Genomic DNA, 21,382 nt, shown 5'->3' with positions numbered 1-21,382 from the left:
GCAGAGAATCTATTGCTACAGAGATCAAGGACTAAGAAATAGTCATGAGGAGCTAAAAAATGCTATAAATGAGGTGCAAAATAAAATGGAGGCAGCCATAGCACGGTTTGAAGAGGCAAAGGAGAGAATAGGTGAATTAGAAGATAAAATTATGGAAAAAGAGTAAACTGAGAAAAAGAGAGATAAAAAAATCCAGGAGTATGAGGGGAAAATTAGAGAACTAGGTGATGCACTAAAGAGAAATAATCTACACATAATTGGTATTCCAGAGGAGGAAGAGAGAGGGAAAGGTGCTGAAGGTGTACTTGAACAAATCATAGCTGAGAACTTCCCTGATCTGGGGAAGGAAAAAGGCATTGAAATCCAAGAGGCACAGAGAACTCTCTTCTGACGTAACTTGAATCGATCTTCTGCACGACACATCATAGTGAAACTGGCAAAATACAAGGATAAAGAGAGAATTCTGAAAGCAGCTAGGGATAAACATGCTCTAACATATAAAGGGAGACCCATAAGACTAGTGACAGACTTATCTACTGAAACTTGGCAGGCCAGAAAGGAATGGCAGGAAATCTTCAATGTGATGAACAGAAAAAATGTGCAGCTGAGAATCCTTTATCCAGCATGTCTGTCAGTCAGAATAGAAGGAGAGATAAAGGTCTTCCCAAACAAACAAAAACTGAAGTAATTCATAACCACTAAACCAGCCCTACAAGAGATCCTAAGAGGGATTCTGTGAGCGAAATGTTGCAAGGACCACAAAGTACCAGAGACATCACTACAAGCACGAAACCTACAGACATCACAATGACTCTAAACCCATATCTTTCCATAATAACACTGAATGTAAATGGACTAAATGCTCCAACCACAAGACATAAGGTTTCAGAATGAATAAAAAAAAACAAGACCCATCTATTTGCTGTCTACAAGAGACCCATTTTAGACCTGAGGACACCTTCAGATTGAAAGTGAAGGGATGGAGAACTATCTATCATGCTACTGGAAGTCAAAAGAAAGCTGGAGTAACCATACTTATATCAGACAAACTAAACCTTAAATTAAAGGTTGTAACAAGAGATGAAGAAGGGCATTATATAATTACAGGGTCTATCCATCAGGAAGTGCTAACAATTATAAAATGTCTATGTGCCGAATACGGGAGCCCGCAAACATATAAAACAATTCATCACAAATATAAGCAACCTTATTGATAAGAATGTGGTAATTGCAGGGGACTTTAATACTCCACTGACACCAATGGATAGATAATCTAGACACAGGATCAATAAAGAAATAAGGGCCCTGAATGATACATTGGACCAGATGGACTTGACAGATATATTTAGAACTCTGCATCCCAAACCAACAGAATATACTTTCTTCTCAAGTGCACATGGAACATTCTCCAAGATAGATCACATACTGGGTCACAAAACAGCTCTTCATAAGTATAAAAGAATTAAGATCATACCATGCATACTTTCAGACCGCAATGCTATGAAGCTTGAAATCAACCACAGGAAAAAGTCTGGAAAACCTCCAAAAGCATGGAGATTAAAGGACACCCTACTAAAGAATGAATGGGTCAACCAGGAAATTAGAGAAGAAATTAAAAAATATATGGAAACAAACGAAAATGAAAATACAACAATCCAAATGCTTTGGGATGCAGCAAAGGCAGTCCTGAGAGGAAAATACATTGCAAACCAGGCCTATCTCCAGAAACAAGAAAAATCCCAAATACAAAATCTAACAGCACACCTAAAGTAAATAGAAGCAGAACGGCAAAGACACCCCAAACCCAGAAGAAGAAGAGAAATAATAAAGATCAGAGCAGAAATAAACAATATAGAATCTAAAAACACTGTAGAGCAGATCAATGAAACCAAGAGTTGGTTTTTTGAAAAAATAAACAGAATTGATAAACCTCTATCCAGGCTTCTCAAAACGAAAAGAGAGATGACCCAAATAGATAAAATCATGAATGAAAATGGAATTATTACAACCAATCCCTCAGAAATACAAGCAATTATCAGGGAATACTATGAAAAATTATATGCCAACAAACTGGACAACCTGGAAGAAATGGACAAATTCCTAAGCACCCACACACTTCCAAAACTCAAACAGGAAGAAATAGAAAACTTGAATAGACCCATAACCAGCAAAGAAATGGAATCAGTTATCAAAAATCTCCCAACAAATAAGAGTCCAGGACCAGATGGCTTCCCAGGGGAATTCTACCAGACATTTAAAGCAGAGATAATACCTATCCTTCTCAAGCTGTTCCAAAACCTAGAAAGGGAAGGGAAACTCCCAGAGTCATTCTATGAAGCCAGCATAACTTTGATTCCTAAACCAGACAGAGACCCAGCAAAAAAGAGAACTACAGGCCAATATCCCTGATGAATATGGATGAAAAGTTCTCAACAAGATACTAGCAAATCAAATTCAACAGCATATAAAAAGAATTATTCACCATGATCAAGTGGGATTCATTCCTGGGCCGCAGGGCGGATTCAATATTCACAAATCAATCAATGTGATACATCACATTAATAAAAGAAAAGATAAGAACCGTATGATCCTGTCAATCGATGCAGAAAAAGCATTTGACAAAATTCAGCATCCTTTCTTAATAAAACCCCCCAAGAAAGTTCAGGACAGAAGGAACATACTTAAAGATCATAAAAGCCATTTATGAAAAGCCCACAGCTAATATCATCCTCAATGGGGAAAAACTGAGAACTTTCTCCCTGAGATCAGTAACATGAAAGGGATGTCCACTCTCACCACTGTTGTTTAACATAATGTTGGAAGTGCTAGTATCCGCAATCAGACAACAAAAGGAAATCAAAGGCATCAAAATTGGCAAAGATGAGGTCAAGCTTTCACTTTTTGCAGATGACATGATATCATACATGGAAAACCTGATAGACTCCACCAAAAGTCTGCTAGAACTGATGCATGAATTCAGCAAAGTCGCAGCATACAAAATCAAGATACAGAAATCAGTTGCATTCTTATACACCAATAATGAAGCAACAGAAAGACAAATAAAGAAACTGATCCCATTCACAATTGCACCAAGAATCATAAAATACCTTGGAGTAAACCTAACCAAAGATGTAAAAGATGTGTATGCTGAAAACTATAGAAAGCTTATGAAGGAAATTGAAGAAGATACAAATAAATGGAAAAATATTCTGTGCTCATGGGTTGGAAGAATAAATATTGTCAAAATGTCGATGCTACCCAAAGCTATCTACACATTCAATACAATCCCAATTAAAATTGCACCAGCATTCCTCTTGAAGCTCAAACAAGCAATCCTAAAATTTGTATGGAATCACAAAAGACCCCAAATAACAAAAGTCATATTGAAGAAGAAGACCAAAGCAGGAGGCATCACAATCCCAGACTTTAGCCTCTACTACAAAGCTGTAATCATCAAGACACCATGGTACTGGCACAAAAACAGACACATAGACCAAAGGAATAGAACAGAAACCCCAGAATTAGACCCACAAACGTATGGCCAACTCATCTTTGACAAAGCAGGAAAGAACATCCAATGGAAAAAAGTCCCTTTAACAAATGGTGCTGGGAGAACTGGACAGCAACATGCAGAAGATTGAAACTAGACCACTTTCTCACACCATTCACAAAAATAAATTCAAAATGGATAAAGGACCTGAAAGTGAGACAGGAAACCATCAAAACCCTAGAGGAGAAAGCAGGAAAAAAACCTCTCTGACCTCAGCCGCAGCAATTTCTTATTTGACACATCCCCAAAGGCAAGGGAATTAAAAGCAAAAATGAACTACTGGGACCTTATGAAGATAAAAAGCTTCTGCACAGCAAAGGAAACAACCAACAAAACTAAAAGGCAACCAATGGAATGGGAAAAGATATTTGCAAATGACATATCAGACAAAGGGCTAGTATCCAAAATCTATAAGGAGCTCACCAAACTCCAGACCCAAAAACAAATAATCCAGTCAAGAAATGGGCAGAAAACATGAATAGACACTTCTCTAAAGAGGACATCCAGATGGCCAACAGGCACATGAAAAGATGCTCAACATTGCTCCTCATCAGGGAAATACAAATCAAAACCACACTCCGATATCACCTCACGCCAGTCAGAGTGGCTAAAATGAACAAATCAGGAGACTATAGATGCTGGAGAGGATGTGGAGACACGGGAACCCTCTTGCACTGTTGGTGGGAATGCAAACTGGTGCGGCCGCTCTGGAAAACAGTGTGGAGGTTCCTCAAAAAATTAAAAAGAGATTTTTCCTATGACCCAGCAACAGCAGTGCTAGGAATTTACCCAAGGGATCCAGGAGTGCTGACGCATAGGGGCACTTGTACCCCAATGTTTATAGCAGCACTTTCAACAATAGCCAAATTATGGAAAGAGCCTAAATGTCCATCAACTGGTGAATGGATAAAGAAGTTGTGGTTTACATATACAATGAAATACTACTTGGCAATGAGAAAGAATGAAATCTGGCCCTTTGTAACAACGTGGATGGAATTGGAGAGTGTCATGCTAAGTGAAGTAAGTCATACAGAGAAAGGCAGATACCATATGTTTTCACTCTTATGTGGATCCTGAGAAACTTAACAGAAGACCATGGGGGAGGGGAAGGAAAAAAAAAAAGGTTAGAGAGGGAGGGAGCCAAACCATAAGAGACTCTTAAAAACTGAGAGCAATCTGAGGTTTGATGGGGGGTAGGAGGGAGGGGAGAGTGGGTGATGGGTATTGAGGTGGGCACCTGTTGGGATGAGCACTGGGTGTTGTATGGAAACCAATTTGACAATAAATTTCATATTTAATAAAAAAAGAACTCCTTGCAGGAGTTAATAAATAAATTAATAAATAAACCAATTAAAATGGGCAAAGGATTTGAATAGATATTTCCCCTGAAAGATTATACAAGTGGTCAATAAGCACATGAAAATATGCTCAACATCCATAGTCATGGGGGAAATGAAAATCAAAACTACAAAACACCACTTCACATCCACTGGAATAGCTGTGATAAGAAAGACAGATAATAGCAAGTGTGGAGAGGATTTGGAGAATTCAGAGCCCTCATACATCGGTATTGGGACTGGAGAGCGGTGCAACCACTTTTGGAAAACAATATGGCAGTTCCTTAGAAACTTCAAGCGTAGAGCTGCCCTACGACCCAGCAATTCCGCTCCCAGGTGTTTGCCCCAGAGAAATGAAAACACATGTACACACAAGAACTTGCATATCAATGTTCACACATGCATTATGGCCAAAAAATGGAAACAACCCAGATGTCCATCAACCGATGAGCAGGTAAACAAATATAATATCCTCCTAAAATAGAATATGATTTGGCCAGAAAAATGAGTGATGTACTGATGTATTCTACAAGGTGGGTGAACCTTGAAAACATTATACTAAAAATCCAGTCACTAAAGATCATACATTGCATGACTTCTTTTATATGACATGCCCAGAACAGGCAAATCTGTAGAGACCAAAAGTGGATTAGTGATGGCCAAGAAGTGGGGGGAAGAGGAGGAAGAGTGACTAATGAGCATGGGATTTCTTTTTGGAGTGATGAAATCTTCAAAACTTTGATTTTGGTGATGTTTGCATAACTTTGTTAATATACTGGAAACCACTGAATTTTACACTCTAAATGGGTATATTTTATAGTATGTGAGTTATAGCTCGATAAAGCTGTTTTTCAAGAGTAGAACATGTAGTTCAGGGATCCTTAGGGATCTTGTGCCATGAATTCCATTGGCAACCTAGTGTTGGATCCCTTCTTGGAATATTTTTAAATGCAAAAATAAAATAAAGAGTAGAACCTGTAGGTCAGGGATTCTCAGTGATTTTGTGCCATGAATTCTGTTGGCAACTTAGTATTGGGTCCCTTCTGGGAATATTTTTAAATGCAGAAATAACATATTTTTTAAACATTTTGTAATTTTGTTTATTTGTTTTTTAGAGAGAGAGGGAGCATAAGTGGGGAGAGGGGCAGAGGGAGAGAGAGAATCTCAAGCAGGCTCCACCTCCGTGCTCCTGCCACGGGGCTCCATCCCGTGACCCTGGGATCATGACCTGAGCGGAAATCAAGTGACCCCGCTGAGCCACCCAAATGCCCCCCAAGTAAAACACTTTTAAATGCAAAAATAAAATAGTACAAACAAAGGCGATCAGCTGAAACACAGTGAATGGAAGGACATAGTGCTACGGAGAAGAGTAAATCAGGGAAGGATAGACAGGACGAGCGGCAGGGCTGGGGTGGGGCTGGAATTTAAGACAGGGTCATCGGAGAAAGTCTTCCTCAGCTGCTAGCATTTCAGGAAGAGCTGAAAGAAGCCATGTAGCAAGCCATGCCAACCTTGAGGAAGAGTGAGCTGGGCAGCAGGGAGGAAAGCCAAGGGCAGAGGCCCTGAAGAGGAGTGTGCCTGTATCCTGGGAGGGGAAGACCTGTTTGGCAGAGAGGAAAGCTGGGGGGGTGGGGCGGGGGGGATCTGCAGGGGATGAAGTCAGAGAGATGCCCGCCGGCCACATCAAGTGGGATCTTCCAGCCCCTCGAGCACTTTGCGTCTTACTCTGGTGAGACGGAAAGCCACCGAGGAGTCTGCGTGGAGGAGCTTGTGTTACGTCCGTTCAAGGGTCCCTCCGGGATGCTCTGCCCGGTAAACAGGAGACCAAGCCTGAATGAGGCAGATCAGCTGGAGAACTGTGGCACAAATCCGGGCAAGAGGGGTGGGGAGGCAGGGTCCAGGCAGTAGCAACGGCGGCCACGAGGAGGGAGCCGATTCCGGCCATGACATTTAAGGGAGAGCTGGTGACTCATCTTCTCATGGCCACAGCCCGCATTCCCACCCCGAAGGGAGCAAATGAGCAAATGAGAAAGCTCAGTGGAATTGGTCCTAAATAGCCCTTGTAAAGCACCTATGTATTATATGCATTTAATGTCATATTATATCTTTTTATAACATGATATACAACATATATTATTTTGAACACCAAAGAATTTTACCGACAGACGGGCGCTCCCCGTTTGCGACCTGGGTGGCAAAATGGGGTGCTTGGAAGTACGAATCTGTTGCTGGTTGAAGGGTCATGGGCCTGAAGTTGGGTAGATGGGACTTGTCTGCGTTCTTACAGCTTCATCTACACGGTGTGCGGCTCAGACTAGCACCTCAAGGGCTCTGCTCTCACCTGTAGGAGCATCACGGCGATTCAGTGAAATTGTGTGAAAGAAGTGTCCAGCCCAGTGCCGGGCATGTCAGTGCACCCTCACGTTCGCACCTTTTCCTTTCCCAGTCCAACACAGCTCAGCTTGGCCCAGAACCCTTTCCCTACACACACTGAGCCATCTAAATCTTTCCCTTCTTTTCTTTTTTAAATTTTAACTCCAGGGGCACCTGGGTGGCTCAGTCGGTTAAGCATCGACTTCAGCTCAGGTCATGATCTCACACACCGTGGGTTCGAGCCCCGCGTCGGGCTCTGTGCTGACAGCTCAGAGCCTGGAGCCTGCCTCGGATTCTGTGTCTTCCCCTCTCTCTGCCCCTCCCCTGCTCATGCTCTGTGTCTCTATCTGTCTCAAAAATAAATAAAAACACTAAAAAAAAAAAAAAACCCAAATTTAACTCCAGTTAGTTAACATACAGTGTGATATTAAGGTTAGATGTGTGATGTAGTGACTGGGCACTTCCGTACCTCACCTGGTTCTCGTCACAGGTCCCCTCCTTAATCCCCATCGCCTCTTTCCCAGCCCACACCACCTCCCCTCTGGTGACCTTCAGTGTGTTCTCTACAGTTAAGAGCCTGTTTCCCCGTTTGTCCCCACCCCCATATGTTCATTTCTTTTGTTTCTTAAATCTCACATCTGAGTGAAAATCCAAATCTTAAGTGTGTCTATGTCACATATATAATTTAAGAAAATGTATTTCAGAAACAGGAGAGCAGAAAGTAAGTATTTTTATGATGTATTTTTCCAGGAAGAATGTTTGAGTCTGATATGAACTAGCATATCTAGTTTATTATCAAAACCAAACATTTTATTAGGATTTTAAATTGAAAAGAAGAGCGATCTTCCAAAAAAAATTCAGAGTTTCATTAATTATATTCCTCTTGGATAAAGATCCTTTTACTGACTACTAAGATTTTAGAAAGGTAAAGCCAAGTTTAAACTTGTGGTGCATTGGGGAAGTTCACCTTCTGGAAATAAAGTAAGAAATGTGTCAGCCATCATTTAAAAAAAGCCACCCCCCTAGCACGCAGACCTCAGCAGTTTCCTCTCACATTTGTGCACGTACCAGACTCAGACAATGCTGTCCCTGCCCTCCAGACACACACACATTTGTAAACATGCCCTGAGGAGGGCTAAGCCTTGCATCCCCAGAGCGTTTTATTTGGCTCCAGTGGCTTGTAGAATATGACACCAGAGCAGTGTCCCCTTCCCTACCTTTCATTTTCAAAGGCTCCTGTTAGAAAGCTGTCTTCCTGTTATACCCAGGTAATAAATTAATGAATGAAGAAATTAATGTATCTAATGATCTTTTATCGGCGCAAGTTCAAAATCCTTGCTGGGTAGAGATTTTTTCCCCAATTACTAATTTTTGACCTCAGTGCCTCAGTTTCACGACTGTTGACCACCTGATCCTTTTCCTGATGCGACAGTGGACCCCACTGCCACCGGGAGATTCTGCTGGTTATCCTGTGCACATGATTCATCCACCCCTTCCTTTTAGTCATTTTTCTGACCATATCCTCGCCTGACCTTTTGTTATGTCTGTACTTCATGCCATTTCCTTTCTGGTTTCAAAACACTTCTCAAAACTTTACGGGACCTTCCCAGATTAACCTGCTCCTAATAATTCCAATAACCCCTTAGAATATAAGCATCTGTCTTCAAAAGTGCTGCTCTGATCACATCAAGGAGTAGGTGATGTTTCTACAGAGAACTGTGGGGCTGGGATGCATCTTAGAGGGTTGTCTGTTGTGGCCCCTTAATTTTCCAGGTGAGGGACACGGAGGTCTAGCGATCCAGCCCTGTGACTCCTAGGCTCCTTCTCTCCACCACCCTGGCTCAGGTTCACATTCACCTCCCTCCTCAGTAGTTACTTTAATCTGGTCACCAGCATAACTCAATGAGTCGGATGACAATATCGAGAGTGTCTATCTCCCATCGCTCACTAGCTGTTAACATTTGGAAGTCAGATCTCATTTCTTGGTCCATGAGATGAAGATAGTGTTAGTACCCACCTTACGGGGTTACTGGGAGGTTTAGACGGGGTGATCCCTGTACCTGAGAAATAGCAGGTGTCCAGTAAACCTTAGTGGAGGTCACCACGATGGGGCCTGTGGTGGTGAGTACAAAATATCTGTACTGAGCCAGTTTTGTCAGTTCTCTGGGACTTCCGTCCTGCTTCTCCTCTGAACTTGCTTAAACTTCCTCTCTTCTTTATGAGGCTCCCATGCATGCAGATTTATATGCTTAGTCTCAAGTATTTGGGGAAGGTCCAGAACAAAGGAAGCGGTCAATGTGAGGGCACAGAAGCCACGAGTAGGTGTGGACCATCCGGCTGTGATAATGATAGAAAAATGGTTGAGATTTGGTTCTCAGCACAGAGCACGGGAAATTTAGTTCACACATCAGATATAAAACCCAAAGAAGGAAGCATAGTCATGTACCCAGTCCTTAAGCAACTGGAGGGCAGAACTGATTGGGGAATGAAGAGCTAAGCCTGGAGGGGCCAGGAGGGGTCTCCGGGAGGGAGCAAAGGACAGCAGGTGCCAGACAGAAGGCTCTGCCAACATGGGGGGGGGTCTGCCAACACGGGGGTGCTCTGCCAACACCAGGGTGTGTTGCCAACACAGAGGGGCTCTGCCAACACGGGGGGCTAAGCCAATACAGAGAGTGCTCTGCCAACACAGAGGGGCTCTGCCAACACGGGGGGGCTAAGTCAATACAGAGGGGGCTCTGCCAACATGGGGGGGCTAAGTCAATACAGAGGGTGCTCTGCCAACACAGAGGGGCTCTGCCAGCACAGGGGGGCTAAGTCAATACAGAGGGTGCTCTGCCAACACAGAGGGGCTCTGCCAACATGGGGGGGTCTCTACCAACACAGGGGGGCTAAGTCAATACAGAGGGTGCTCTGCCAACACAGAGGGGCTCTGCCAACATGGGGGGCTCTGCCAACACAGGGGGTATGTTGCCAACACAGAGGGGCTCTGCCAACATGGGGGGCTCTGCCAACACGGGGGGGGCTAAGTCAACACAGAGGGGCTCTGCCAACATGGGTTCTGCCAACACAGAGGGGCTCTGCCAACACGGGGGGGCTCTGCCAACATGGGTTCTGCCAACAGAGGGGCTCTGCCAACCCTGGGGGGGCTCTGCCAACACCAGGGGTGTGTTGCCAACACAGAGGGGCTCTGCCAATATAGAGGGTGCTCTGCCAACATGGGGGTCTCTGCCAACACCAGGGGTGTTTTGCCAACACAGAGGGGCTCTGCCAACATGGGGGGGCTCTGCCAACATGGGGGGGCTGAATCAATACAGAGGGTGCTCTGCCAACATGGAGGCTCTGTCAACATGGGGGTGCTCTGCCAACACCGGGGGTGTGTTGCCAACATGGGGGGGCTCTGCCAACATGGGGGGCTCTGCCAACATGGGGGGGGCTAAGTCAATACAGAGGGTGCTCTGCCAACATGGGGGGCTCTGCCAACACGGGGGGCTCTGCCAACACAGAGGGGCTCTGCCAACATGGGTTCTGCCAACACATAGGGTCTCTGCCAACCCTGGGGGGGGGCTCTGCCAACACCAGGGATGTGTTGCCAACACAGAGGGTCTCTGCCAACATGGGGGGGCTAAGTCAATACAGACGGTGCTCTGTCAACATAGAGGGGCTCTGCCAACACGGGGGGGCTAAGTCAATACAGAGGGTGCTCTGCCAACACAGAGGGGCTCTGCCAACATCAGAGGGGGGCTCTGCCAACACGGGGGTAGCAGGGTGGGTGAACACCCAGCATGTCACAGATGCACAGCACCGTGGCTCCCTGGAAGACCCTCCTTGCTCTTGGGTATGCTTACACGGTCGGCCGAGTCCTGCCCTTACCGGCTCTCTTCGTCTGGCTACCTAACCCTCTCTCTCCGGAGGGATTGCTCTCTGCCGTCTGGTCACGTGTCTGTACTTTCTCCAGGCTTCCATCCGCGGTGGCACTGCCACCAGATGCACCGTCCCGCAGCACAGAGCCGACGAAAGCCACCACCTTGGCAGAGCACCGAGTGCTTCGTTCGTCTCTCTAGCAGCCCAGGGCAGTCTGATTTATCCCCTTTATGTGGGTGAAGTCCCAGAGACATTAAGCGGCTGATGGAAGCCGGGTGGGGACCCGAACCCGCCTCATTCTGACCCAAAGGCCCGCATCACTATAGACCATGGGGCCTGCCCTGCTTCAAACACACCAAATGCTGCCAGCGCCGGGGCCCCCAGCGTCTGCACTCCTGCACGCTTCCACCCAGTCTCTCCCGTGCCCCTCGTCACCGCACACGAGCCCACGCCCCTCTCCCAAACTGTGCCCACCTGTACGTGCAGACACGCATGTTCACGTGCACACGGTCTGCCTACTTGTGCACCACGCATTTTATAGACACGGTAAGATTTGAAAAGTTACCAAGACTTTCACGGTGAACACCTAAGGCCTTCTGCCAGCCCCTGGCTTCCGTCTTCCTCTCTCTCCCAGCTCAACCTGAAATGGCCAACTACTCCGATTCTTTTTTTTAATGTTTATTTGCTTTTGTTCCTGAGAGAAAACGAGAGAGCGTGTACCTGCGGGAGAGGGGCAGAGAGAGAAGGAGAGAGAGAGAATCCCAAGTAGGCTCCACAGTGTCAGTGCAGGGTCCGACACGGGGCTTGATCCCACGCCCGTGAGATCATGTCCTGGGCCAAAACCAAGAGTCGGACGCCTGACCGACTGAGCCACCCGGGCACCCCTGAACCCCTCAACCGCTCCGATCTTAGTTCTGGAATAGGAAATTCTCTCCCTTGTCCTGCACAGACCAGCGCTGCCCACATGCAGGCCACAGAGTGGCCTCTGCTTTGAGCCCAAGGGGAGAGTTACGAACAACAGTGTTCTCCCGCTTCCCGCACTGGGAAGAACGAACCGTTCTGCACGCCCCCCCCCCCCCCCCGAGGTTATGTTTTGTAGACAGACTTACAAGTACAGAAAACCTCCGACTTTGGTCTAAAGTATAAGCACTTCCTGTACCGTAGGAACCTTAGCCCTGACTGAGTTCATTTGAAAAGTTCAACAGGGAATATGCTGCGAGCTGTGAGGAAGGGTACGTGTCCACCTGCCCGTGGACTGCTGAGCTCTGCGGGGAGATGGGCACATCTTCAGAGAGCAACACTGGGGCCCGGAGAATGCAAAAAGGAGGTACGCATAAACAGTCTGTAAGAAGGGTGCTCAAGCCGGGTGTGGAAGCTCTCGACAGGCAGACGTGGACGGACGGAGCAAAGTCAAGCAGAGGGCGTCACAGGAACAAAAGTAGGCTGCAGTGTTGGAGCATGGTGTGTGTTGGGAAGGAGCACTTACTTGTTTAGAAGAAGACCTTGCTGGAGAACTTGTAAGGGTTCACCTCTGCGAGGCCTCGTGGGCCGTGGCGGAGGGCTTCACGATGTCTCAGAGGTAATGGGGGCGTGGGTCGGCCTTCTACGCAAGGCGGTGGCGCGGTGGGGATTTAGCTTTGATGGGGCGGCATCCGTCAGGCTGTGGTGTGGAGCATAGACCTGCGAGACGCTTGGGGGCCTTTGCGGTTGGACAGACTGATGCTGACTTAGGATGAAGGGACAAAGCAGAGAGGGGCTCAGGACGCAGTAGGCAGGACTTGGTGGAAGCCCGAGTGTGGAGCTAACGGAAGGGTCAAGGTCAGGACCGCTTGGGAGCCAGCGTGTGTTGGTGCCTGTCGCTAACCCAGGGAACGCCCGTGATTTTCACCATGAAGGGAGGGGTGAGCCCAGTCCTGAGCCTGCAGACTCTCGGGTGCCTTTGGGTGCTCGGGCAGAGGAGCATCGCCTATTCACTCTCTCACGTCCCTCAGGTCTTTGTGCCAATGTCACCCTCCCAGGGAAGATTCTCCACGCGCCACTCACCCCGGCAGTGGCCGTCCCCTCCAACCTTCCGTGCTGTTTCCTCGATAATCGTCACCACCCTCCCCATACTGGTTATTCCTGCCATTATCCAGGTTTGCTCATCTGCCTTCTTTCCTGAAATGTAAGTTCCTTGAGGGCAAGTTTGGTCTAGTATTCATTCACTATTCTATTTATCCCTGGAAGAATGCCTGAATCACTGTCGGCATTCCACCAGCCTTTGAGATTTGAACGGATGGGGTCACTGCGGGCGGTTGATGTTGTGAGCTGTTCAGGGGAAGCTGAAGAGCCACCTGTGGACAGTGGCTTCTGTCCAAGCATCCACGGGGGGTGGGCGGGGGAGGGGGTCTGCCACTTTTGATTCCCACGGACACGTGTGCTTCCTTCCCCGCCGTCCTCTCACGATGAGCTTGCCACTTTCCCTCCTGACCGCCAAGTTTCATAATTTTACATCCACTGTGGTTCTGATTCCTGGCAAAATAAAAACCTCTGGGAACCAAACCTATAGTTTTCTAAGTGTACAAACAGACAGCCTGGCCAGCACAGTTACTTTTTCACAGCTGGGTCAGATTGGAGTTAAGTCAACACAAAAGGAGGTTGTTTGCTTGGAATCTGAGCAGTTGGTCTGAATACTTTCCATCGCAACCTCTGGAAAAGAGCCTGCTGAGTCAAAACGTGAAAAGGGCCTTTTAAGTCATGCCCACCTGAAAGGTGACATGACGTGGGGTTATTGTTTGGTTTCATTTCCCCAGCCCACTGCGCGATCCTCTCGATCCCTGCCTGGCCCGTCGCGATTGCTTTCTGGGCACAGTCCTTGCCTCCGGTCCCCGTTGCGACCAAGGGCTCTCCCTGTCACCAGAGGGCTATTTCTGACACGTGCCTGATGCGTCACCCTACGCCTCCACGCACGTGCACGTAAATCACTGCCGTACGTGTGGATCCTGATGAGAAAACGAACGCTTGGAAGGCTGGCGTCTCTTTATGCCAGTGACTGGTGTGGCACTTGCCATATAATAACTGTTCAAAACTCCTCTCTCGCTTCCTGTTTTCTATGGAACAAACTATAAACTCGCTTAAAGGTTATTCCGGGCGGTCAGAGACATTTTGACCAATCCACTTTCAAAATGGCCACATCATGACATCCATCATTGTTTTTTTCATCATCCAGTCACCTGGACAACAGATTCTCCCATCGCCAGTTCTGGCTCCCACGTCCCTAATTGAGTCTCCCCCAGCCTCCAACCTAACCCCGTCCTGTGTCACGAGAAGTCCATTTGCCCACTGCTCAACAATTTAAAACGTTGAAAGAAGTTTGCTTTTTAGGCCAACCCCATAACCGTCCAGATGAAATTGGCCTCCTGAAATGACCCCGTCCATTCCTCTGTCTACTTGTGTCTTTAGCTCTCCGGGAGCGTTCACATGTGAACCTTGAGTCACCTTGCTCCCTGTGCCTTGCAGTCCGCCCCTCCCCCCACCATTGCTGCCCTGGTCGGACCTGTCCCAACCCCACTCATCTTTTCCGTGCAATTACACAGCCCCCTCCTCCGCACACAGTACTGCTCCCCCGTCAGCATGGATTCCTTTCCTTTCTGTGTCTCCAAAGGGCATTGCTTTTACCACTTATAGAACAGACATCATAGGGGCGCCTGGGTGGCGCAGTCGGTTAAGCGGCCGACTTCAGCCAGGTCACGATCTCGCGGTCCGGGAGTTCGAGCCCCGCGTCAGGCTCTGGGCTGATGGCTCGGAGCCTGGAGCCTGTTTCCGATTCTGTGTCTCCCTCTCTCTCTGCCTCTCCCCCATTCATGCTCTGTCTCTCTCTGTCCCAAAAATAAATAAAAAGCATTGAAAAAAAAATTAAAAAAAAAAAAAAGAACAGACATCATAGTCAGACCGGAGGTACAGAGTTGTGTGTATGTCTTCGTGGGGGTGAAGGTCTCTTTTCCACTCCTCGTTTCCACCAAGAAGGATTTTTCCCTTAACATTCCTGTTTCCTTGCTGCTCCCCGACTTTCTTCCTCATGGAGGAAGTCCTGCTCACTGGGTGCCAGTTTTGGTCCATGTATCTTAGCTGGACAGAGTGCACCCGCCAGTGGTCCTGAGGGTGCCTGTTTCGTCTCTTGTCTCGTTTCCTGTCCACTTGGACCAGTGGGAGGTAAGACTTGAAGTGTGTGTGACTACTTTGCAGGCTGAAGCTTCCCCTCTGTTGGGCTGTTCCAAGGTCTAGACTACAGGATAAAGGAATGGCAGAACGCGGTGAGAAAAAAAAAAAAGCTGCACCCAGTTTGGCTCTCAACCCGGTCTTTGTTGTTGATACAGCTGACATATTACCTACCTACTTTTTATTGTTGATGCTATTTCTCAGTTTGTTCTGAAGCTTCGTGGAGGAGACGGGCCACTTACCGGGCTTCCTTCATTCCTGTCTTCTCAGCATTATTTGTTAACGTTCAGAGCCGAGACTGTGTCAGAGTCATCTTGTCTTTACTGCATCTGGCTCAGGGATTAACATGGTAGGTGCTCGATGTGTGTTCTCTGGATGGAATGAAGCAAATGTGACCTTTAACCTGTGCTGGAGCACGGGGCACCTGGGGGGGCTCAGTCGGTTGAGCGTCCGACTTCAGCTCAGGTCACGATGTCACAGTTCGTGGGTTCGAGCCCCACGTCGGACTCTGTGCCGACAGCTCAACTGACTGAGCCACCCAGGCGCCCTCAAAATTTTTATACCATTAAGCTTATTTGTCTTTTTCCATCATAATTTCTTCTTTTCCCTCTAGGCTGAGAGATTCATCCTTTTGAAGAGGTCTGACTGAATGTTCAATTCTATATTTTTTCCAGATTTTCTATGAGTTGATCCATCAGGAATTTATTTTTAATGGCTAAAGGTTTGTTATAAGGTTTCTTGTGGGCAAATGAGAAGTTATAGTTCCTGGTTCCTCAAAATGAGGAATATGTAGACTACTTTTAAAGGGAAAAATATTTGGGCTCTTTAATGATGTTTTAAATTATCTTTATTGTGTGATTTCCTGTTATAGATAAATTGTGACCCTCCCCCCCCCCCCCCCAATCCATATGGCAAAGTCCTGATGCTGGTACTTCTGAGTGTGGCCTTATTTGGAAATAGGATCGTAGAGGATGTAATTAGTTAAGATGAGGTCATGCTCAAAGGAGCAGGGTGTGTCCCTGCTCACACTGCCCAGTGTGACTGGGCATCCTTCTAGAAAGGGGGAATTTGGGCGCAGACGTGCACTCAGGGAGAGCCTCATGTGAAGACCAGAGTTATGCTATCATAAGCCAAGGAACTACGAGACTCAGGAGACAGAGCTAGAACAGATCTTTCCCCGACGCCTTCAGGGCCGATTCAGGGCCAACGCGTTGGTTTGGACTTCTAACCCCCTGAACTGTGAGATGCGATGTTCTGTAGCCAGAACTGCCCAGCCTGAGCCGCTTCATTAGAGCCGCTCTAGCAAACGAGTACATTTATGGCTGCACAGACTGGTGCTGGTCACACACTCCAAGTGCTTACGGCCCTTTCATACCCATCAAAGCAACACAAATGTACAACATGCATGCACTTAACGTTATAAGTCCAACCAGTTCTAAATAATCTACATTAAATTAGTGTGACAATTGGTATAATTTTGCCGCAACTATGTCATGACGCCCCCTCTCTGTTTCTGACTTTCCTCAGTGTACGGGGCGGGGATGCATTTCCCTCACCTTTCTGCTCCCCTCGAAACTTCCTCCATAATGCTCCTGACACTGTTTGGCCCTATTCAATTCTCCCTGTTCTTTTTTTCAACGATTCTCAGTCATTTGTAAGGACAGCTTCAAACATGGGCCCCGAAATCCTGCCTAGTTCTTGGTTACGAGGCGGCCAGTCATCCAGATCATCCAGGATATACTTATGCTGGTTACTTTTAGGTGCGCATTAAAATGAACACATACACAAAATCTCTCGGGGACCTTGCAGACCCCTAAGAACAAACCAGCGAGCATGCAGTGAACTCAGTTTGACCACAGTGTGGTCCCGAAGGTTTGCACTGGGGGTGACTCTCTCTCTTCCTGACTTTTCAGTTCGTGAACGAGATCATTGGGACAGAGATACCTGGTGTCATCGCTCTGCTGTGCTCGTCTGTGTTACGTCGACCTCTTCTGGTCCTACTCCCTGCTCAGAGAATCCTCAAGATGGTGTGATTTCTCTTGCAAACGCAGCTTTCTTGCTGCCAGTGGTCCTAGAAACGTGAGCCACGAGTGGGGTTTAATGCAATGTTCTCGTAACCTAGTGAAAGGGTTTTTTTCTTTAATCACTTCAGTTCAGCCAAGAATGTGAGTTGCAAACTAGTCAAAAGCCAACAGGAAAGGATGGATTTGTACAGAATTTACTGAAAAAAACAACAACAAAAAACCTCCCAACAATGTAAATCTAGACTCTGTGGTCTCACTTCCCAAAATGCACAGAGCAGGAACCGGAAGCCAAGGAAACCACTTCTCACGCTCTGTAATTTGGGAGAAGACAGAAACTAGATTTCACAGTGTTTGGACACCTTTGCTCAACTATATCCTAAGCACATTTTTTTCCCCTTCAAGTTTCTGGGAAAACTAGCATTCTTCTGAAGTAAATGCAAGGTTTTGCCCAAACCTGGGCCTCCCCCAAAAAGCGATCTCAAGAACTTATTCCCAGGTTCTTGTGGAAATAAGCATTCAGTCATAGAAACATTGCAAACTAGTTTTAGCAGTGTTTGCGAGTGGGCCCAGCACACAGGGAACATGCTGACGTATCCCCCTGTGTGATGCCACATCCTGGGAAAAGATGGGGGAAGAGAGGTCTGCAAGCCTGGGAGCTCTCGGCCGGGTATCTTCTCAAGATGCCTCTGAAGTCGAGAGGATTCCGTAGTCTGAACCAACTAGACCCTGCTCTCGGCTCCATATGGGGAACCGAGAGGGAGTATGTGACCCGGGGCTGGAACTCGGAATGCGGGACATAGACAAGTTACTGTGTTTACCCAGCTCTTGTTTTCACACGTGTACCTTAGAGAAACTGACCGGCCTGATGGGATGTTGTGAAAAGTCACTGAAGTAAAGGATGCACAGGGCTTCCGCCTCACACACACGTACACATGCAAACACACACATTATATAATCCGTACACAGGCTCACCCACCACCGGCACTGACCCTTTTTTACCTAGGAAACATGGCAATTTCGTATGTTTTGACCTAATATGTGTAGAAATAATGATGGGCAGTAGCGAGAAGGTAAGAAGGACTGCCTCTTTGGGCTAAAGAACTCACATGTCTACGGTTGAGGACGTGGTGGAGGGTGCCTGACCCAATGTGACACACACACACACATACACACTGTAGTGTGCGAAGAGAAGACACAAAGGCGGAGCAGTAGACTCCTGTCTGTCCCTAGTACATGTTTAACAAAGGGGACAAGAGAACTGAACCAGGAACTAGGGCCATTTTGCCGTATAGACGTTGTGTTCATGTCAACTCTTCAAAAAAGAAAGTAATTCGTAAGATGAGAACGAGAATACGCCCAACCTGCCAAGGCAAATTGAAAATACACTATGACATTGCCTGAGTACTTGTTTTTTATTTCCTTAATTAACCCTGAGGTGTTGTCTAATGTTGATGCCAGGATGTGAGTCATAATCCTTTGCTCTGTAACCTTTCTTTGCTATCTCAATGGAATGGGCCAGCCCCGAGACAGGCCCCATTAGACTGTTTTTCAGGTCTTCAGACTTGCAATGAGCAATGTCCTATCAGTTGGCCACCCCCGTGTTCAGCCTCCTGAAAGTGACTTGCCACCCCCAGGTTTTGTCTCCTGATTGATGGTTCAGATCCTGACTTTTCCCCCGGGGGACTTTCCTACCCAGTGGCTGAATGGATCTCTTGTGGCTTTGTCCAGTGAGAAGACAGGTGACCACTAATAGGAACTGGGTCAACATGGTGAAGATTCAGGTCAGGAATGTTTTGTTTTTCACAGTTAGCAGGGCTAGAATGAGGTCAGGAGATCAGTTTAGTGTCGGTATTGAATTCTTACCCTCTGGGCTTAAAAAAAGAAAAGCCCAAGGAATGTGGCCTCCCAAGGGCTGGGACAAGAGGTGAACCGTCAACAGGGAGAGCTGCTGGGTGGTTTACACCCCAATTTCCATTAGCTTCATGAGTTGTCTGGAATCAGGAGTTCAGAGAGACCCTCCAATGGTTTAGCAAATACAGAAATTTCGTCAGGTTTCTTCCCAGACAAACAGAGACCCATTGCATTGCTCAATGTCTGTATGGTGACAATTATATGCTGTGGTGTATGGGAAAGAGGAAAAGCCATAAGTGGGGGGCATCTCATCCCGCAGTACAGTGATGCCAGGTTTTCGTGGCACAGTGGCTTCCAGGAACCTAAAGAAAAATATTGTTAAACTGTTTCCCTAATGTGACACTTTCTTCAAAACAGAAGCAGTGAAATGTTTGACTCAGTAACAATATTCTAGACCTTGTAATGGGACCTTGATGAACCTTTCGTTCCTTTTGCTTGTTGTCAGTCTCGTGTTTTTCTCCTGGTCGGTTTGTTGCTGGTGATTTTACAGAGAATGGGACCTGGGCGACAAGCCCTCTTTATTTTGACTTGGAATTTTTTTCTGCCCGGAGTTGGAAGAGCTCTTACCCGGTGATTATTTGGGGCAGGTTTCCCCAAAGGCTGACAGGTAGCGTTGTGTGTCATTGCCACGGGGGATGTTAATTTTGATGTGGACACATTTGGCTTCCTACAAGACAAAATCTCTTGTAGGGAAGACACGATCAAGCTCAGAATTGTGCAGCACACTTAGGTGTGCATTATGTCTTCAAGACAGCTACTTGTGATCGTGGTAAAATGCGTTAGTGTATACCAGGGGGTGCGGGGTACTGGGGTAACACCTATTAGGGAATCGTGAATCTGGGACACGTTTCATTTTTTCGCAGCTTGGCCGTCGACGCGGGCTGTTGTTTGCTGCCTCAGGACTCTCAAAGCAAACGGGTAACCGAGTCACCCGCATACATTGTCGATCATGAGCACAAAGCGACTGGACTGGTGTTTACCCCCGACCAGACCGATGGCGCTGACCGAGTGTTGTGGAGAGATCTTTTGAATCTCCCAGTCTTGAGTGTTTATCTCTTCGTATTCCCCCCCTCCGATCTCTAGTCTCAGGTTTCTTCTGTGAGATATGCTCCCTCCCGCCATATTCTTCCTTTCAGGTTCGAAACACCGTAAGATATCGATTAAGCCCGTGGTCTTCGGTGCCAGAGAGAGCGAGGCTCAAATCCTACACCTGCACTCGTTAGCTTTGACACGTGTGACTGACCTCTCCGAATTCCAGTGTTACTATCCATGAGAAAGGGACGAAAGTAATAACAAAGTGCAGTTATATGTTGTCACGTAAATAGAATGAGATTCTCTGGCCTAGTGACTAAATAAGCATCAGCGGCTATTGTCACCACCCTTATTTAATTTCTATGAGTGTGTCTAACGCAGCACCACTGTGGGGACACATTAGACAATGAGAAAATTCCTCAGCACAAACGAGCCTGGTGTAAGGGCTGTCTCTCTGGGAATTGTTAGCCTGGCCCTCCCTCTTTGGTCATCTTACCCCATCTCTGTATTCTAACAGGAAGACCAGCCAGCCCCAGTGAAGACTGAGAAGCCGCAGAATCTTAGGGGAGTTCATGACTATGCCCAGAGCGGCCTGCCCAAGACTGACGCCCAACAGAGTCATTGCCACACCTTATGTCGACCGCCGTAACGTCATCTGGGCCGCCTGCTTTAGCAGGACCCTGAGCCAAAGGGAGCCATTTATAGGCTTGCGGAAAACCTCATGCAGGAGGAGCGATGCTATGTTGGAGACTGTCTAAGTGAACCAATCGGATTCTCTCAGAGTATATCAGAGAGGGACAGAGAGCTCGAGGGGGAGGGAGAGAGAGAAGGAGGGAGGGGAGAGAGAGAGAAAGAAGGAAGGAGAGGGAGAGGGAGAGGGGAAAGGCGGAGAGAGACCGTCAGTCTCTGGGTAGTGCTGGCCCTCACAGGCGACCACGTTCTGTAATTTCCTTACTTCCTTTCTTTGGCCAGCAGATGCCATCGCCTGTGGGCCTCCGTGTTCAAGCAAGTGGCAGGTACACCTAGCTGACCCTGACCTTCAGTCACCTCCCGGATTGGCCTTGGCTGAAACCCCCGTGCACCGTCCGCTCAAGGTA

Source organism: Prionailurus bengalensis, chromosome D1, assembly GCF_016509475.1.
Source record: "Prionailurus bengalensis isolate Pbe53 chromosome D1, Fcat_Pben_1.1_paternal_pri, whole genome shotgun sequence".
Taxonomy (NCBI): Eukaryota; Metazoa; Chordata; class Mammalia; order Carnivora; family Felidae; genus Prionailurus; species Prionailurus bengalensis.
The sequence above is the reverse complement of the archived record's forward strand: the minus strand, read 5'-3'. Positions refer to the sequence as shown.